Here is a 21,963-nt window from a genome sequence, read left to right as displayed (position 1 = left end):
GATCTCCGAGGATGCGGCACTGCGGTTTTATAGGTCAATAGGCATGAGCGGCTTCTAACGGAGCTATTTTGAGTGATGATGGAGAAAGTTGCTGGTGTGGAGAACCGTGATTTACTGGCTCGTCCGGTTCGGTAATGAGGAGTAATTCTGCCTTGACACCCCCCTCCCCTCCTCTCCTGTCCTCTACGCTCCGTACCTCAACACCCACCCACCCACATACTTCTGATGAGTGGTGTCAGAGAAACAGCGGGACGGTCAGTGCTTCTTCAGTATGTCTTCTGCAGGAAAGGAGAACCTGACACTTGTCTTATTAACCACAGGATCCAGCATGTATCTTCATTAATAGCCTATTAAAAGCGACAGGGAAAATATGAGAAACTGACCTCTTTTACAAAATTTCCATCAAAGAAATGGGGGAGAACTTACATGATTTATGTTTCCAGGAGAAAAAAAAAAGTTATTTAGCTGAAGTTCAAAGGCTAAATAAATCATCATATGGCTGGCAAAGAAAACAACAAAAAACAACAACAGATATTTAAGCTACCAAATGAGATAAGGCATTCCAGATGAAACCAAACCATTGGTCTGACTCATGACTCAAGCTGGGTTAGAACCTACAATAGCCTCGAGGTCAGACAGGGAGTAAAACTAGTGTTCCAGAGCCCTTTTACTGCACTCCACAAAACATTCAATACATCCTGCGGGAAGGGATGCTGGGAATTGAGGTACAGGTGATAAATGTCAGTATACATTTATATCAAAAGATCTCCCTTGAATTCCCTTCATCTAGCTGTGTGATGAATAAAAACAAATTAACCTTGATCACCTCGAATAACTTCAAACTGAATGTGTTTCACCAATGGCTGAGGTTTTCAATCAGCCATTAGGACTTACAGTACAGAACAGCTAAAGCAGGTCTATAACATGAATCTATAGGACATTCATTGATTTGAATTCAATTTAAGTTAAGGCAGTGTAAATCCAAAAATAAAATAAAAATACTAAAAGCAGCCACTCCCATGTTGCTATGTTATTTTATTTCCAGTATATGTTTGGTGTCATTTCAGAAAAATGAGTCAAATGCAATCTCACTCACACAGAGACCAGCACTGAATCGAAGAGGATGGATTCTTTTTCTTCTTAAGTCTTAATTAGCTGTAGCAAGGCCATATACACTCTACTCCTTTGAATAGATTCACTCTGGAAGGACTAAAGCGTATCAAAGATGTAATTCTTCCCCATTTCAGTTAGGTGGAAGAACTAGAGAAAATCTTACCTCTTCTCATTTGCCTCAGAATGATTTTCCTTTAGTTGTCCACACGCCCAGTTATTATCTTTATGACACCACTCCATCCAAGCTCAAACACCTCATGAATCTCTGCTCATTAACAATTTATTCATCGATGCACAATTAAACATTGGGGCTTATTAGATCCATGTGAGAAAAAGCGTGATGTTTGTGCTCTGCCGACAATGTACTGTACTACCCAGACTGGAAGCAATTTCGGCCCAGAACCGGCCCACATAGATTTCACGTGGGCCAGATGTGGGCCGGATCTGGGCCAACACTATGTTGCTGTCTGGGTATCTCCACTATGAGATGGCATATTGCTGAAAGAAAGGTCAAAGAAGGTCAAATTGCTTAGCCTGGAGATATTTTGGTTGACTAAATTGCAACGGAGGGCTCATGATCCACAGTGGAGGTGCACAGAAATATATATAGCAGATGTATGGATGGATGGGTAAATAAATAAATAAATATCTCCTCCCTTGCAGTCTGTTTCAGAGGAGATGCGCTTGAAATACCCTGGAGGTGAATCTTGACAGTGATGGTCTGCCATCTGAGTTAATTTGTAACATTACTTCAAAGGATCCTGCTGTTGGATATTGCCATTAAATTGGCTTTCCACTGGCTGATCTTATCATAGCAGTACACTCTTCAATCCATCAACCTCCACATCTGAAACATTTCAAGTGGTAAAATCTAGCGTTTGCTTTATGAAAAGGAGTTAGAAGAGTTCATGGAGCAGAGGTAGTGCTTTTCTTGGACTGACCTGCTAGCCATAAAGTATTCTGTGTAACCGTAATGCAGCTAAAAATAAATAAATAAATAAAACAAAAAATAAAAAAGGTAATTAAGAAACATTATAAAAGCACACCATTAGGGATGCACGATATTGGATTTTTGCAAACATCTGATATGATGAGACTTTCCAACCATGTTAAATCATTACCACTTGATCAGTTTATAAATTCACAATTCCAATTTTAAGATCTTATTACGAGAACACACCAGTTCTGAAGAATGGATTTGTGCAACTGACCAGTGTCAGAAAAAGATCTCCCCTTAATCTAAGGTTCATCCTCTTGTCACCATATGCACGTAGGATGGAGAGCGAAAAATAAATAAATAAATATATTTTGGTCACACAGTGTATGCATACAACTATACATTTCAACGTAATACATTGGCCTTGAATGTAGCATAAATAGGTACAAAAGTTTGTTACCAAATAATAGAGTACTCTTATAGAAATGTGTAATTCCACATGAATGATACCTTCAAAACTACAATATGATAAATAACAGACAGACAGACAGACAGAGAGATAGATAGATAGATTGGTAGATGACAATTACAACATATATTGTATTGTATGTTACCTAAACTAAAATGCTATGGAAAAATGTTCATCACTACACCAGGTTTGCTTGGAAAGTTTAACAAGACTATGTAGGTTGTTCAACAATGTTGTGCTCTGCGTGTATTATAAATATACCTTAAATGAAATGTCCACAGCTTGCCCTTTCTTCTCTACACTGAGTTGCTAGGCTGTTGTATGTTTTTGTGTGCGGATAAGATCTCCAGGAATTAATCCCTCTGGCCACATATGCAGACTGTACTTGTTTCATCACAGTTAGCAGCCGAACGGACAGCTTGCCGATCAATACATCTGCGTTATGTCTCTGTTCCCAGGTTCATCAGAAGCAGAGGAAGGTCACTGTCAACCTATGAGGGAATATCAAAGCCGCTCTTGCTCAGAGAGCCTCCCACAGTCTTTGAGTCTGCCTCTCTCAAACCTGCCCCCTGCCCCTCGGCCCAGTCAAGATGCTGCCTGCTGATTCCACATTCAATAGAAGCCTTAGCCCAGCAAATAAAATACAGCTCTCTTCCTCTCACAGCACTTCTGCATGCAGAATCAAAAGCAATGTCTATATGAAAGAGAAACTGCAAGACACTTAACTAACAGGCATTTTTAACAATGAGAAGGGAAATTGCCTTCATGCAGAATTCTAAGTAAAAGTATGTGTCATACAAAAAAGAAGGACATGGCAACAAGGCCAAGAGTTGTGTCTAGACTCGAATAGAAAAACAAATACCTTCTTTTGGACTCACCATGAGAGTAGGGTATTCATGCATTAGTTGAACATAATCCTGTTTTACTGGGTGGAAAAACATTCAGTTTCACATTTTGACCACTGATTGCCAGCAACTATTAGATATTTTCAGTGCTATTAAGCATAGCTGAATGAACTGAGGGCTTGATTTCCTGTGCTTGACTGCTTAACTGAAATGCACCTTGGGATAATTGCAGTGGAAGTGTAGGGGAGTAGCATATTGAGGCTGTGCGGTGCCCTACAGCCTATTTATAGATGTGCAGCGAACTGCGATATGAGAGCGAGGTGAACGTGTGGTTACTTGTGTACCCATGTGGATGTTCACATACAGCAGCGGAGTAGAGGGGGAGTGTGTGTGAGCATGTGTGAATGCAACTTTGTGTGTTCGTGAATAAACGAGCGCCTGGTCTGTTCACGCACAAGGTCACAGCAGCTTTTCATTCTTTCTGTTTTATAGCTGTGTTCTTAAAAGACAAGTAGGAATAAGACTGATATGAATGACATCTACAGCTCTTATTTTTTTGTTTAAAAATTACATTTATTTCTTTAATGCCATCTATATGCCGTACTCCTCAAAGCAATATTTATGCATTTCAATTTACTGTATAGTATTTCTCTTGCACAAATTTGGACCTATAATACTGATGATTCATCATACACTGCACATGTTTTCATCCAATCAAATGCTCTGTGGAATGAGAATGTCCTGCCACTGACTAGTAATAACGAGTAGAAAAACATGCTTATGATGCAAACAAAAGGCTATAGAGTGCTACAGTGACTGCCTACTTTTTCACCAGCCTTAGTTTTGGAAGTATTTGTAACATTACACACACACACACAATTGGGATCAAAATTAGAGAACAACCTACAATTACCAATTACCTACAACTCGGTTTCAAGGTCACTGCTTAGTCCTGTTTGAAGTTTTTCTAACAGGTGTAGAAGGGCAGATTTTTAAGCACATTTCATAAAAGTTTTGTATTCTGAAGCACAGTATTAACAACTTAAATTAGATCTTTGATCAATATTAGAGAACACTTTCAAATACAAATATTATAGGTATTAATCTGGCACCTGGTGCTAGTTTCATTCATTATATGACACCCTATAATTGGCAACACTCCTTTAATTTTTTACTGAGATTGGAAGATGGTGGACCACTCAGTGACTGAAATCCTGTGACAGGAGGTGGTTCTGCTGAAGGCCAAAAGGGACGTCCTTTTCAGCCATTGCAAGAGAAGTTTGTCTTTCCAAATCTTTGATTTCTAAGAATATTGCAGCTTTACACTGACACTACTTCATTCAAGTCCTTCAAAAAGGCTGATTGTCCACATAAGACAAATGCAGGAGAAGACAGGATAAAGCGGATAGTCTCAAGGGGGAATCGGTTCAACGCTGCAGCTGGAATTGCTTAACACGGTAAGGATCTGCCTCTGCATGTTTAAGAGAAGTCGACTGAAAGCGCACTCTACAGTGATAAAGTTTCTCATCAGCATCAGAGAATCTCAAGGCTAGGCTCACCTTTGCTGAGGAGCATGTCATGTGGAGAGAGGAGAACGGGTGTAATTTATATGAGTCTGACTGGAAACATGTTTTACGTCAAACTGGGGAAAGACATCAATGAGAGGTGGAGGTGGATGGTTTGGGGGATGTTTTTTTGCAGCAGGAGTTGAGTCTCTTATACAGATAAATGGTGAATGCAAGCGTTTATCAGAACGAAGAAGTCTTTATTTATGCCTCACCAAACTTCTAAATAAAAAATAAAAATAAAAATTATTTGAGAACTGAAAATTCAAAGCATCTTTTTAGAAAGAATATCTGCTTGAATGACCAAGAGGCCTCTGGCTTGACAGAATAATCCTGAAGTATGTCTGAAAATTATATTGGACCATGGAAGATAAATTAAATGTAGGCTAACTGAGCAAACACACATTTCTCTGCTGCCAAGGTGATGGCAGATAAAACAATGCGTTAATAATTTTCAGGCTGAATGCTATGCAAAGGTGTTTAAACCACTGATTAGCAATACCTTGAATTTTCTAGGATAAACAGATGATCTGACTGACTGGAGATGAAGTGATTCATCTAAGCCTTTAATTTCCTCATCATACAGATCAGGACCGAACTGGACTCTTAAAAATCTGCACGTATCTTATGAGAAACACTTTCAGAAATCGAAATTCATAGATATATGTAAGACCAGATCTCCATATGCCACCTATAAGATCTGAAGGAATAATGAAATAAACTAACAGCAGGTTCAGTGCTCCACAATAACTGTGAAGCTGAGCAAAAGTTAAGAAACCAGCTACGCATTATCACCAGACCTCCATATCTCCATTTTGTGATATACTGTAGTCATCAACACCCAATTATTTAACACCTTACAACCTTAATTACAACTCCTATGGTTTATAGCTCTTTCGTCGCACTCTGTAGTTACCTATGACTCATTCATGAGCACAAATCTGCATACTAGCGAGGGTCTTATTCTACTAAACACTAGGACACTGATGACTCAGTTACCTGCAACACGATTACTAGGATGTGCATTGAAATGCAGGGGGTATTTATCAACAACATCACTGCAATACCCCATTATCTATCATAAATAAAGGGGAGTAATTATTAATCAAGTGATAATTCATATGTTATACCTAAAATGCATGTTTTTCTAAAGTTTACAGACGGAAGACTACAAACCAAATCTCACCCATGCAGTCTTCACCTTTGTTGTTTTCCATGTTTAATTATTATGCTGTTATAGTATAAATATCTTATATTAACTTTTATTTAACTATTCATTTTTAGTTTTAGTAAGTTTGTTGTGCTAAACTTGTGTTGTGACTGAGAAAACCCCCTATAATTCTGACATTTTAGCAACAAGTAAAATGCTCAAAAAGATGTGTAAAGCCTGCCAATTCGCTTAAAAGTAGCAGCAGACTTTTTTTCCTTAATTGTCTCTCCTTCAATGTATATGAAATTAAATGAAAGCAACTGTTCATGCAATGTTAATACTTAACGTTCCCCCTTGGGTACAATTAGTTCATAAACAAAAGAAACAACTGCATTATTCAAACGATTTGAAAGGTTGAAACAATTAATGAGACCCTGTGGTCACAACCAAACCAAAGTAAAGACAGACAATCCTTGATGCTAGATATAGTCTGTGTGGAAACGAAGACCCTGTGCAAGATAAGAACATACAGATTGCAATAATTTGAGCCATAGCACTACTGTAGCTATTGATAATTAACTTTACAGTATTGATATACACTTGTGTTTGTGGCAATTAACCCTTGTGCTTTGCTGAAAATCCTTTACCTCATTTGGTGGACAGGCATTTTAAAAATATCTTGTAAATATCTAATTATTCTATAGTGTCACCAGATTAAATCTTTTTGTAATTTATGAATAAATAAAATAACCCACATGAGGGTTGAGAAAGTTTGCATATACACAGTTAAAAAATACATTAATTTTAAATAAAAAAAATATTATTGGAGCACATATTTAAGATTCTTATAAAAATCCCACATTTTATGTACATTACCCTCCACTAATATTGGCATTAATGAATATGAGCAAATGCAGCTGTGAAAATACAATTGCATTGCTTATCCTTTTGATCTTTCATTCCAAAAATTCACAAAATTCTAACCTTTCTTTAAACTAAAACAACTGGAAATGGGGAGAAAATCTCTTGATGAAATAATTGCTTTTCTCCAATACATGTTGGCCACAATTATTGGCACCCCTAGAAATTATTTACAATATATCTCTGAAGTATATATCTATATATCTATATATATATATACAGTATTGTTCAAAATAATAGCAGTACAGTGTGACTAACCAGAATAATCAAGGTTTTTCGTATATTTTTTTATTGCTACGTGGCAAACAAGTTACCAGTAGGTTCAGTAGATTCTCAGAAAACAAATGAGACCCAGCATTCATGATATGCACGCTCTTAAGGCTGTGCAATTGGGCAATTAGTTGAATTAGTTGAAAGGGGTGTGTTCAAAAAAATAGCAGTGTGGCATTCAATCACTGAGGTCATCAATTTTTTGAAGAAACAGGTGTGAATCAGGTGGCCCCTATTTAAGGATGAAGCCAACACTTGTTGAACATGCATTTGAAAGCTGAGGAAAATGGGTCGTTCAAGACATTGTTCAGAAGAACAGCGTACTTTGATAAAAAAGTTGATTAGAGAGGGGAAAACCTATAAAGAGGTGCAAAAAATGATAGGGTGTTCAGCTAAAATGATCTCCAATGCCTTAAAATGGAGAGCAAAACCAGAGAGACGTGGAAGAAAACGGAAGACAACCATCAAAATGGATAGAAGAATAACCAGAATGGCAAAGGCTCAGCCAATGATCACCTCCAGGATGATCAAAGACAGTCTGGAGTTACCTGTAAGTACTGTGACAGTTAGAAGACGTCTGTGTGAAGCTAATCTATTTTCAAGAATCCCCCGCAAAGTCCCTCTGTTAAAAAAAAGGCATGTGCAGAAGAGGTTACAATTTGCCAAAGAACACATCAACTGGCCTAAAGAGAAATGGAGGAACATTTTGTGGACTGATGAGAGTAAAATTGTTCTTTTTGGGTCCAAGGGCCACAGGCAGTTTGTGAGACGACCCCCAAACTCTGAATTCAAGCCACAGTACACAGTGAAGACAGTGAAGCATGGAGGTGCAAGCATCATGATATGGGCATGTTTCTCCTACTATGGTGTTGGGCCTATTTATCGCATACCAGGGATCATGGATCAGTTTGCATGTGTTAAAATACTTGAAGAGGTCATGTTGCCCTATGCTGAAAGGACATGCCCTTGAAATGGTTGTTTCAACAAGACAATGACCCAAAACACACTAGTAAACGGGCAAAGTCTTGGTTCCAAACCAACAAAATTAATGTTATGGAGTGGCCAGCCCAATCTCCAGACCTTAATCCAATTGAGAACTTGTGGGGTGATATCAAAAATGCTGTTTCTGAAGCAAAACCAAGAAATGTGAATGAATTGTGGAATGTTGTTAAAGAATCATGGAGTGGAATAACAGCTGAGAGGTGCCACAAGTTGGTTGACTCCATGCCACACAGATGTCAAGCAGTTTTAAAAAACTGTGGTCATACAACTAAATATTAGTTTAGTGATTCACAGGATTGCTAAATCCCAGAAAAAAAAAAAGTTTGTACAAAATAGTTTTGAGTTTGTACAGTCAAAGGTAGACACTGCTATTTTTTTGAACACACCCCTTTCAACTAATTGCCCAATTGCACAGCCTTAAGAGCGTGCATATCATGAATGCTGGGTCTCATTTGTTTTCTGAGAATCTACTGAACCTACTGGTAACTTGTTTGCCACGTAGCAATAAAAAATATACTAAAAACCTTGATTATTCTGGTTAGTCACATTGTACTGCTATTATTTTGAACAATACTGTATATCTATATATCTATATATATATATATATATATATATATATATATATATATATATATATATATATATATATATATACATATATATATATATATTAGAGGTGGGCATAGATTCATTTTTTTAATCTAGATTAATCTCACTGTGTTCTTGAAATTAATCTAGATTAAAATGGCCCATTCGAATTCTGCTGACGGCATTCAGAATGTGTGTTACCCAAATAAAATTGACAAACATTAAATCTTTGAGAAGGGGTTTATCAAGCTAGATGGTGCATTAGAAATGTACATCTCCTGTTTCCAAAATGCATCACAAACTGCTTGAAAAACCTGTAAACTAATTTCACATTGCACAAGCGGGGACCCGTTGAAGGTTGTACCAGTCGGCCCTGTTTGAAATGGTCTAATCTGTATGTTCGTTTATTTTTATTTATTTGTGCTATTTACACAATGTTTAAGGTTTTTTCAAGTTTGTAGGTGTCAAGGTACAGAAACTAAATAATTAAATGTAAAAAAGCACTGGATAGTCTTCAATGTAAAAATGAAATATACAATGAAACCTACATTTATTCAGACACCTTCAACATTTCTCACATTATTACAGTTTTGCTATATATATAAAAAAATATATCTGGTGTCTAAATAATTTTTGGTTTGACTGTTAAAACTACAAAGTAATTCAGTCAAGAGCAGTGAGTGATTTTCATTTTCATTTTCTTGGATTAACATTACAGCAGCCAGTAGCTAAATTAGGCGCGGCCTCTTTAAGAGACCATGAACACATCCAATATAATACACATCCCATTTTTCCTCAACTGTTTACTTTCACTTAAGAAATAACTGACAGTTTTTTTCGAGGATAATTTCCAAGGTGGATATTTTGACATATTTCGTATGTATTTGTCGGCACTAGAGCAAAAATAAGCAAATTAGATGTTCAAGTGTTTTGATCAAAACACTTGAAAATGCTTATTTTTATCTATATATATATATATATATAAATAATATATATATATATATATATTATTTTATTATTATTATTATTTTTTTTTTTGTGGTGCACTAGGAGCATGAAATTGTCCAGCCATGACTTTCTGTTCCATAGGATTATAAATATGAGGAACACAAAGGTCTAGTTCCCATAATCAGCCACCACAAGGAGTAAAACCAAAGAATATAGTTCTAATGTGCAGAATAAGATTGTTGAGCTTCACAAAATAGAAAGTGGCTGTATGGAAAGAGCTAAAGCATTGAAAATCTCAATTTCCACCATCAGGGTAATAATTAAGAGGTTCCATTAAACAAACATTTTTACAAATCTGCCTTGAAGAGAATGTGCGCCCATATCGTCTTAATGCATGCTGAGATAAAGAGTTTGAGTGACCAAAGACTTTCCAAGGATCACAGCTAGAGAAGTGCAGAGATTAGTTGAGCCTTGGGATCAGAAAACCTAAAAAAAAAAAAGAAAAAAAAAAGTAAAATAAATAAATAAATAAACAACTCCTACATCACCACATGTTATTCAGGAGGGTTTCAATAAAAATTCTCCTTGCTCATCCAAAACCAAACTTTAGCATATTCAGTTGTCAGACACGACTGGCACTACAAATGGCACTGTCTTCTGTGGTTAGGTGAAACTAAAGAAAATAGCTTTTTGGCAGCAAACCTACCAGATGTGTTTAGTACAAACAGGGATTAAAAAGTATGCCATTTCAAGGGTTAAATATACTGCTGGATCTTTAATGTTGTGGGCCTGTTGTTCTGCCAGATGTCCTGGACATCTTGTTCAGACACATGGCATCATGAATTATATCAAATACCAACAGATAAAATAATAATAATAATAATAATAATAATAATATATATATATTATTCTAAGCCTGACTGCCTTAGTTAGACATTTTATAATGTGCCATAGTTGTACAACAGGACAATAATCCAAAAACAAGCATAAAAATCAACACAAAAATGGTGTCACTGAGCACCTACATGGACCTGTGAATCTGAAGGATCTGGTGAGGTTCTGGATGAAGGAATGGTCTCTGATCTCTTGTTAGATGTCTTCACAATCCTCAGGCATCATAGGAGAAAACTCAGAGCTGCAATAAGGACGTTGCAATAATTGGGTGCCAATAATTGTACCCAAAGTGAACTAAAGAAAGTATTTATTTCACAATGAGACCCCCCCCCCCATTTGTTTCACTTCAATGATAGGTGAGAATTTTATGACATTTTTTAATTAAAAACCAAAGGGATAAACAATGCAGATTTATTTTCACAGGTGCCTTTGCTTATATTTACCAAGGGTGCCAATATTACAGGAGGGTACTGTAGTGTGTTAATTGAGATAGTTACTAACAATTTCTACGTTTTTACACCTTTTTCATTGTACATGATATTTTTCTTTAGCGTGTCAGAAGGTGTTTCTTTCTCAAATCAAGCCTACAAATATTAGAGCTGTTTGTCAAATAACTGGCACACGTAGGGGCACCATGGTTATTGTGTGAGTATTAAACTGGACACGGCTGTCAATTTAGATTTGTTTAAAGTTTTGTTTATATGAATGCAGATCAAGCGTATCTGCCTTCCATTGGCTGCTGTGTAGATTCAGTGGCTCATTTACCTACAGCAGGCGAATAGATGTGTGCCAGTGTAGAGATAAGCAATAATCGGTGGAAACAGATTGGAGAGGCTTATTAATGTGCAGGAGGTGCAATTTTCATTTGGCCACCTACATCAGTGACATTTTCAAGTTAAGAATTTGAGTCATTGCAAGGAGTGACATTTCATCCCTACCTCAATAGTTCATTGGCACTACAAAAATATACCCACAATGCACTGCTTCATGCTAGGATCTCTGACAGGCCTTGCAAATGAAGAAAAAAGAAACTAGAAAATACTTTTACTTGACATCACCTGAGGCACTGCATATTTAAACAAATCATTCCCAGTTTGTTTCACAGAAATAACAAGAGCTATATGAATGCATGCACAATATGGTATTTCTAGTCACGGATATGATTGAGCGATAGCTGTCTGTGAATGTGATTTCTGTAATATTTAAATGACTACTTTGCCTATTACTGCTAGAAATAATCTAATCAGATTTTCATGTTTTCAAATATAACATCTTGAAATAAAAAGCTTTTTTTTTCTCTCGCATGAAAGAACCTTCTTAAATCAAAAGTACCTTTATTTACTGGCTCTACTAGGCCATGGGCAAGGTAATGTGAATTGTATTGTATCGCAAATTCTGTGTATTAACTGGGCTCAGCTGTGGATGCCCTGTATTGACATGCTTAATGTTCATGTATTGGCTCTGATCTATGGAGTTCTCCTGAGAGAAACAAGCTTTCTCTATCTGTGTTAGTAAAGGCGCTCTGGGTAAGAGGCAAGACTTATCTTAATGTTCTTGTGAAGCTGTAACAATGTTATCAAAGCCACACACGAATAAAACGGCGATCCTTCAGTTTGACGTTTCCAATCTTTTTTCATTTGTTCAGTTTATATCCAAGTTTGCTTTGTTATATTATGATTAGGACAGGCCATAGCTGGCCATTTAAATGCATACAGATATTTATTCTGCCTCTGACACAGGTTAAAAACACCAGTCCTGTCCCAAGCTGGAGAAGATGTAGAGGCAGAAGAAGAAGATGCAGAAGCAGCAAAAGAATAAATTTAAAATGGTAAAGGCTATGTAAAGAAATTGTTGGCCTATAGGTACGTATGGCTTTTATACACAATGCTCTTATATAGATCATATGATGATATTGTATGCATTTACAATATGTGTATTTTCAGCTTGCATATGACAAGTGGTACTGACAAGTTATTGGATTACTTGTCATGTTAAAATCATTACTATGCGAGGTATCATATTAGATGTGGCATTAGTAAAATTAACCTTTGGGCAATGCAGTTTGAACCAATGAAATGTTGAATTTCATATAGAGCATGTTCTAAACAGACCAATCTGTGGTAGATACTATTCTGGGCTATGCAATGAATGTAAAAAAAAAAAAAAAAAAAAAAAAAGGAAGACCCCTGTAGGTTACTCATGGTATCACAATTGTTCTATTGTGTTAACTCTATAGTAAATGTTTCATAATCCAATAGATGAATGACATTATGAATGACTGAGTGAAATTATAGTGATTATTATAGAGTGAAATTGCATATATATATAATAACTTCCAGTTATTATATTATGCCAGAGCAATTCACATCTGGTCATGATGAATATCACAGTGTTATATTACTAATGATTATAGGACTACATTATGTGCAACATGAAACTAAAATGTTACAGTGAAGTTGCATCACAGTTCTCTGTCAGTTAAGAGCCTACAGTGTCCAAGCCAGACCAAAGTTTCATGCTGAGTTTGACAGTCAATCTGTTGCAATTATTTGGCAGACAGTCTTTTAGTTGGACAGAGAATTCAATTTAAAACAAGTGATTCTAAAATAGGCTCAATCTGGAGATATAAATATTACCGATCCTCTATATTTGTGATTTGTAAGCCAAATTTCCATGCCATTCGTTAGAGTGTGACATGATTCTCAAAATAATTAACAAAATAAATGTGTGTGTGTGTGTGTGTGTCTCTGTGTGTGTGTGTGTGAAATAAATAGATTCATTTGGAAAATACACAATGCATTTATTCACTGCTTTATTTACTTACTCTATATAAAAAGTTTTGTTGCAGTTAAATAATTTATTTACTGACTAGTCAAATGATTTTTCAAATGATCTTAAATGTTTATTTATTTATTTATTTTGTAAGAAAAATAACAGATATTGTTATTAGAATAATAATAAAACAAAAATAACTGTTTTCTATTTGAATATATTTTAAAATGTAATTTTAAATGTTATTAGTTCTCAATTGTTAATAATGGCTCCTTTTGTTTTTGCCGCTATTTTTGTGGAAAACATGACATTTTCAGGATCCTCTGATTAATTTTTTAGAACTATAAACATCTTTACAGAATGCAGCATCGGCAAATAAAAGTGTTTATATATATATATATATATATATATATATATATATATATATATATATATATATATATATATATATATATATATATTCCTCTAATGAAAAAAGAAAGAAAAAATATGAATAATAATAATAATAATAAAAAGAAACATCAAAATTGGTGTTTCACAGTGTAATTAAAGCACACATATTAATAAATAAGGTTGGAATGACATGTGGGTAAATAAATAAACACATTCTTTCTGAGTGAACTATTTCTTTAATGTGATCACACTCATCTAAAGTCTGACACTTCAGACATTACAAAAGTATACATGGTCATCCTGTTCATTTCTGTTGTACAGTATCTTGTTGTAATGAATAGACCAAGAACAGATAAAGGAAATGTTGGGGAAGCAAAGATGGTGCTGCTTGACTGAACACATCTCCTCCAGCAGCGCTGTGTAAACTAACACAACTCCATCCAGCGCTTTCGCCCAGTAGTGTTGTAACCCCGTCTGGTACCACACGATGGTGAATATTCCACTAAACAAACATGCACAGATTGCTCCGCCAGACCACGGAGCAGGCCTTGTCACCTTGTGCAGGTTGCAGAAGGCAGAATTTGGAGGGAAAAAATGAGAAGTGACAGGATATTGATTTGCTTATCGCCACATTGCAGACACACAGGAGTGGAGGGTGAGTGGGAGGTCGGTTATCAAGTCATCCACGTCGGATAGGAAGAGAGAAAGAGAGAGTGTGAGAGGAGAGAAAGAAAGATTTCTCAACTGATTAGTTTGCCTCATTTTGGAGAGTGTGTGTAGTGCTGACAGGCATGCACTTTTACAGTAAACGAAAGTAAGCTTTCTGATGTGATAGGATTATGCGCTTATATAGAGCAGATTGAAAATAAAAGAATACTATCAGCTTCTGTTGTGGATTTGGTAGAATTGCCTTCAATTAGGGTTTTTTTGTGTGTGTGTGGGGGGGTGGGTGGGGGGGGGGGTAGAGGGCTTTTAAGAATACTTCAAAATCTGCTGAAAAAGGTACAAAAGTTCAACAACGAAAGAGGTCAAGTGCAGTCCATCTAGCTCAGATGCTCTTTATTCAAGCCAAGCTTAATCTGCATGGTTGAAAATTCAGCCTATTGCATTCAGCCTATTGCTTCTTGGATTTAAAAGAAACTTGGCATAACAATGAGGCCAAGAAAAGAGACCCAGATATCACTCTAGGTATTTTTCTGCAATTGATAAAAAAAAAAAATAATAAATAAAAAAAAAATATTAGATCAATATTTCTCCGGCTCCGGACATTAGGGTGTTTTGCATGTGCAGTTCATGAATTCAGCCTAAACAAGTCATATGTCGAGGAACGCGATATTACCTCCACAGGTACGTTGATGAGAATGAGGTAGATTACGTATGACCACCTGCTTAAAATGCTGCTCTATGTCAAGAGGTATAGCATGCGAATGGTTTACAATGGAAACTCATTTCCTAGTCTTTTCCACATGAGTCCCTGGGCCCCTCACATTCATTTTCGCTTCCCATTTGTTTGATAACAAATAGAGGTTCAAAGCCCAGATGGGAAACGGCACCATTAATGAAATCTCTCCTGCATGAGACTTTGGTCGTCTCTGAAGGTGCTTGCGGTCAGGTCATGATAGATCTCGGCATTTGTATGCTGCAGGAGCTCCTGGCTCTTCCCAGCACTTGTCAAAATAAAGTTGGATTTTGGTGAAACGAAAATAAGCCCTCTTCCATAAAGCGAGGTGATTAACTGACAGAGGTTGCCTTTCTCATTAGGATCATTATGATGAAAGTACATTCGTTAATAATGCTTATAAATCACTTGATTTTCAGGGTAAAAATTGACTAGTCAGCTGTAGAGTGTATGTGAATATATATATGAATCTGATCAGAAGTGAAGCAGGCCTTGAGGTTTCTTTCAGTTCTGACTGAACAATACTAGTTCTGCAAGGATACTTTCATTCTATCAACAGTAGTACACTGAAATTACAATTCAGTGTTCATGGTCTGAATGCAAAGCTAAACAATTCCATAAAAGCAAAGAAAGCAGCATTTCATCCTCTTCGTGTCTGAGTTTAAAAAAAAAGCACGCCCCTTCTGGAAAATGTTGTAACTACACCTCATGGTTCTAAAAAGCATCTTTCTTCATTGACAGCCACTTTAAATGAGCTGTGTTTAATGAATACTTTTGTATGGGTAGGCAACACTGTCTATGTTCACACTGCAGCTTAAATGTGGCCCAAATCCAATTCCCCCCCTTACAAGTGACTCATTATTTTCTCCTCACAGAAACTAAATCTTTACAATCCCCTGCTTACAATCTGACATTAAAATTCAGATTTGGCCCACTTTCATACTACATGTGCATGACCAATGTGACTTCAGTATTAAGTGTTCATGTGCTTTATACAGTACATCAGTCATTCACTTCCAATAGTGTAACAGAGGCTTCCACAATAAATTCATAATATGCCAATACTATAATTTTGCAGCCTTTTCGTTTTCATTATCTGATGTGTAATTTCATGCTGGACTCCAATGAACATCAGGTTTGCAACAGTAGCATTTGTTTAACCACATGCGGGTCAGTTTAAAAGCGATTTTTGGGCTCCATTCAGCTGCGTAGAACGTAGAAATCATAATTATAGTAGAAATTATAGGACATGGTTTACAACTGCTTGTATTTTCTTTTTTTCTTTTTTAGGGCTCTTAAAAGCATAACACATTTAATATTTCCCCATATCTGCTGCCTCTGATGTCACCGCTCAGAATAGTCTCTAGTGGAGTGTTTAAGACTATGAACGTTCTTGTGGCGCCATTAGCCAACCAGTAACATTAACGGTGATTATGTCCAAAATAGCCAGCTGCCACTGAACGGAAGGGCAATGTTAACTAGCTCTCTTCATGTACTACAGACCTCCCTAGATGTACCACAGTTTGATATTAGAAACATTGCATCTAACTGAAGTATTTAAAAGGATAATCAAGACAAATTCCCAAACCACCTATTTTTCCCCCTCTCAAAATCCTCTTCAAAAAGAACATAAATGCTCCTCATATCATGTGGGCCCTTAAACTTGGAGACTGTATGCTAGTACCTGTCATTACTGAAGAGGGCTCTAAATTGTGCTTACTATGAACACTACTTGACTTTCTGAATCAGCAACATTGATTAAGCTAAATATTTATATGCATATTGCATACGCAGAGCAATCTTAAGCATTTCCTGTTAATTATTGAAAACACTTTGCAAGGTCTCTTAACTACAGCTGCAAAGTTTGTGTTCTTACAAGGTTAATCTTCAGTATATTTGTCATTGAGACAATAGAGTTGTCAGCCTATTTAAAAAGGCCTAAATTGATCCCTTAACAATTCTGTTAATAGAAAGATCTCAGGGACACAAGGGGAAAAGAGGGCTGATTAAATCGTCTTCATTTACTTAACTTGCAGCTGATAATACAATTAGAACATCTCCAGGCAAGAGTATTGTAGGGTTAAAATGGGTGCTGTGGAAAACGAGTCCCTCGGATTAATGGCAGGAAATGAAGACACCCACACATGAATGCTGTCCATTCCACCAATTGATCACTTACATCCTCATTGAAGCCACTCGGCTATTACTGAGGAAGTCTTTATCACCATGCTACTTATTTCATTTCACTCTTCATGGGGGGCATTTGCTCAGCGATGCGGACCTCTTCGGATCTGACAAAAAAGCCATTTGAACTGTTCCTTGCCCCCCTTCTGCCACCCATCCCCATTACCATAAACCCACTCAGTCATGATAACCATTAATGCAGCCTCTTATTAAAAACCTATCAATACACACGCTGCCATTGCACTAATGGGCAGGAATTCCTCTCCGTTAGGTCCAGGCTTGCGTTTCCTCTCCGGGCTAATGAGAACCATCCCTCAGCATCTCTTTGAGCTAAATCACCTTTATTTGTATCTGCCTACTCATATGGTTGGTAATTTATAGACGTGTGCAGAATGGGAGATGGATTAGTGCTGGCCTGGGGGGGCATGCTTACAGGGTGATTCAGTTCGGCACTGGACTCGTGGTGAGCTGTTAATTGTTCTGCGTCGGAGCTTCTGTGATAAAAGAGGAGGAGTCACTGATGCGACCGCTGATGAGGTTTTATTTTGCTCATGTTTATTTCCAGTGGTTTGTCAAAGGGAGGATGCCCCTCCTAGAAGTTTGCCCTCTAACTCAAGGGAGGAATTGAATATTGCTCTATCCGTCTGAGCATTTTACGGCTTCTGCTCGCTAGCTGTGATAAATGTGGGGGTGTATTTACACTGGCGTTTACAATGCGAGACAGAAGCAAGGCTCATCCTCCGTAAACTTTGCCAGGAGTCAGCGAGGCTAAATGGTGAAGTCTAAAAGATGCTGGCTATATACTGAAAGCGACATTAGGGAGCCTAGGGCATAGCTAAACTGCATATTCTGCATTAAAGGTTGGATTATTGATTGAGTTCAAATGTGTTGTTTAGGAGAAAGAGTCATATCCGTTGTTGTCACGGACATGTGGGTTTGGCATTGGGGGCGATGGAGGTAAAATTATTGTATTCTGTCTTGCAACATTTTTTCAAAAATAACTACGACTTGTCGTCCTTATTACTGTGATTTCACAAAATAACAACAAAAACACTTGTCCATTTAAGTGGTTACAGTGATGGCAAATAAGTGGAGCTCCCACTTAAACTGTCAGCAATGGGCAACTAAATAGCACTGCAATCTGAAAAAGAGCCAGTCGGCAGCCAAAAGGAGCCATGCACAAATGAGACGTGCTTCACTTCAACTACTCAGCTTGATTGCTGCTTGAGCGTCGGATCCCATAGATAGCGATGCATATATCCTGAAGAATCCGTGCACACCGTCCCCTGGGTTCCTTTTAAATGATCATCACACAAAACAAGGCAATAATGTCTCATGCAATCATTATCACAATCCACCCTTGGACCGCTATGAGCCAGTGGTGAGGAAAAGCTCCAGCCAAGCATGAAAACTATATAAATACACTTTGAGGAGTTGTAGAGAAGGTGTAGATCTGGAGCGGTGCCAGTCACATATCCAAGGCAGCAAAAATCATTGGCATGCTGAGTCAGGTGCCAACACACATACATTATACATCTGCTCTGTCTGTGCTGGGACTCTGCATGCTGCATTTTAGATTACGTTTACTAACTGATGCTTGTGCAATGCATGAAAAAAAAGAAAGGGGAAAAGAAATGATATGCCCTTAGGTCTTCAAAAAAAAAAAGAAAAAAAAAAAAAAGGAAAACCTGAAGATGCTTTAAATGGATGCTCATTAGACGTCTTAACAAATGGAAGGATTTGGGATGGTTAGTCCTAAAGCTAAGAGAACATGTGGAAGGTGGGGGCGGTGGGTGGATACACTGGGGGGCAGCATTGTAGCGCAGAGGCTTCAAACTATACAATCTAAGTAAGAGATAGTTGGACCATCCACTGGGGCTAAATTAGCCATCTATCAGTCGGGACACATTGGGGTAGCAATCCATAGATGCAGAAAAACAGGTTAAGATGACACTGTAGGGAAGATTGGAGGGATGCACTTTCCAAAAAAAAAAAAAAAACATCCATAATTTATCCTCTCTGTTGTACTTTTCTCACACAAAATAAATGTATCAGTGTTTCCATACATGTGCAGGAAGAGGGAAGCATATTCGTTCAGCAATGGGTCATACTTTTAAACAAAATATATTTATTATAACAATTGACAAGGATGGCAATGCACATAAATGGCTGCAACAAAAAGTAGTTGCTGATTTTAATGCTTATCCATCTGAATTGCTAAGAGTATATAAAAAACGCGTGCAAGGCTACTTTAAACCTCTGCGGTGCCATGCCCATATAGAGAAACATAACATTTTAAACCTGAGAGTCGCCATATAGATTACAAGCAGCTGACATTATCACAATTCCCGCACAGAGATATAGTTCAGAATATTTTATGCCAACACATGCAATTGTCAGTCCCTAGGCACACTTGGTGGGGATTTTATTGCTAATGTATGTAAGGCAGTTAATGCTCACAGATGAGAAAATTCCTGCGTGATGGGCTGTAGAATCCCAAATAGTGTAAATCAAGCCCCAAATGGATATTTTGGGAGTGCAAACCCACTAGACAGATCACAATGCCTCCTCTGAGCCTCACTACCTCCCTAAAAATGTCGCACAAATAATCTAATATATTGCCGGAGTAAACACATGCTGCATATTAAGACACCTACTCAAATTTACTGGACATCAGTACCAAATTAACTTTCATATGTGTTGTGTCTATAAATCGCCTCACTTCATTTGCATCGGTGGGCAGAAGTGTCATAAATGCAGGGCAAGTGCCCATTCATATTTCTCAACCAGGTGGATTTTGAATGCAATGTTTGTGCCTTGAAAAATGTATTCCTTTAAGTTGAACAATTAGTTTCCAAAAAAGTTATACTATTTATAATTTTACAACATAATATGCCTAATAAATTAAATAAATACTTGACGCATTATTTGGAGGGAGATGGTTAGTGATTGTAAAACACCATAACATCAGTAATGGAGGTCGTGGTATGACATTGTTCTGAGCTGATAACTCTATTCAGGGTTTTCCACATCATCCTCATAATGACTAAATCCTCTTGCCAGAGTCTCTTAACACTCTGTGTCTCTGCTAGTGGTGTGCATTCACATCCTTTGGAGTGGCCTCACTCTGACCTAGTCACTCTGCTTGTCTCCAGATTGATCTGTCTGGACGTCCCCCCTAAAGGTCTCAATGCTCTCTTTGTTGCTTGACTCACCAAGGTTGCACATCATGAGAGAGTGACCCCTAACACCTCAAACCTTATTTCACGGAAACGATTGCAACAGAAATGGTAAAAAAAAAAAAAAAAAAAAAAAAAAAAACTTATTTTTGAGACATGGGGAAAATCACACCATGTAAAATTCCCTGAAATAAATCAGACCTGATTACTGGTTATTAACACAAATTATAAAACTAATCACGATCACAAGGTTTTTAACACAAATACCCATTAATAATCTACACTTTAACTACACCATTCAAATAAATAAATAAATATTTTTTTTTGCTTCAACTTATTATTATTATTATTTTTTTAATCATATTAATATAATTTAAGTTGAAATGTCAACTTTATGTACCTATTCCGTCTCAATGGGTGCACTCAATCACTGTTGCGCGTGGTGCCACTATGTTAGCGTTTAGCTTAGCACCATTCATTTCATAAACATCAGTTTATTCAAATCTAATGAGCAGATTCACAAACAAAGACATGGCTTGACTTGACTAAACATGAACTTGAACATAACTCACCAACAGTGGCTTACACAAACAAAGCTAGACAATAGTGAGAAAAGTATTGGTGAGAAAGCAGCACATGCAAGCCTGCACCACAACAAAACTAATACCTCTAAATTTATCCAAAATAATTTCATAATATTTGCTCCATGTCTTAAAGAATCAATGAGAAATGTGTGCAGCATACGATGCCAGGAAAGGCCCTACACACAGAGACTGCTGTAATTTACTTCCTATTGTTTTAGTGTTGCTGTGTTGTCATAAACACATTAAGCAGATCTCAGAGGAGGCGGCAGGGCCAGTCTTTCTCCAGCTAATTGAAAGAGATAGACAAGCTTGTTTAATAGTACTAGGGGAGGGGAGGATGCTGGCAATCCTTATATGAAATTGCAGTCCGGTGAGTGATTGAGGATTCTAATCCCGTCTAATGCAGTCCTTGATACTTTTATGCTGAAATCTGTCTGCTTGAACACCGTCTCCTGCCCTGCACTTAATATGGTTTGAAAAGCTTTAAGGAACCAAGGAGCAATAAATAATATCACGTGAATAAAATGCTCAATGATGTAGTGGGAGGAATGTTGCATTTATTGCTTTTTTCTCTATAATTTCATTTTGTCACACAGTTAGATTTAATTGTTCAGCTCCATCTCTAACCTGCACTCCTCATTTCCCCCTAAAATAACTAATATGGGTGCTTTTTCTTTCTTGCACAATTCACATATTAGTTGTTATCTCTGAAGTGGGACATTACACACGAAAGGCGTAAATAGGGAAATG

This window comes from Carassius auratus, chromosome 39, assembly GCF_003368295.1.
Source record: "Carassius auratus strain Wakin chromosome 39, ASM336829v1, whole genome shotgun sequence".
In the NCBI taxonomy this organism is placed as follows: domain Eukaryota; kingdom Metazoa; phylum Chordata; class Actinopteri; order Cypriniformes; family Cyprinidae; genus Carassius; species Carassius auratus.
This window is presented reverse-complemented; position numbering follows the sequence as displayed.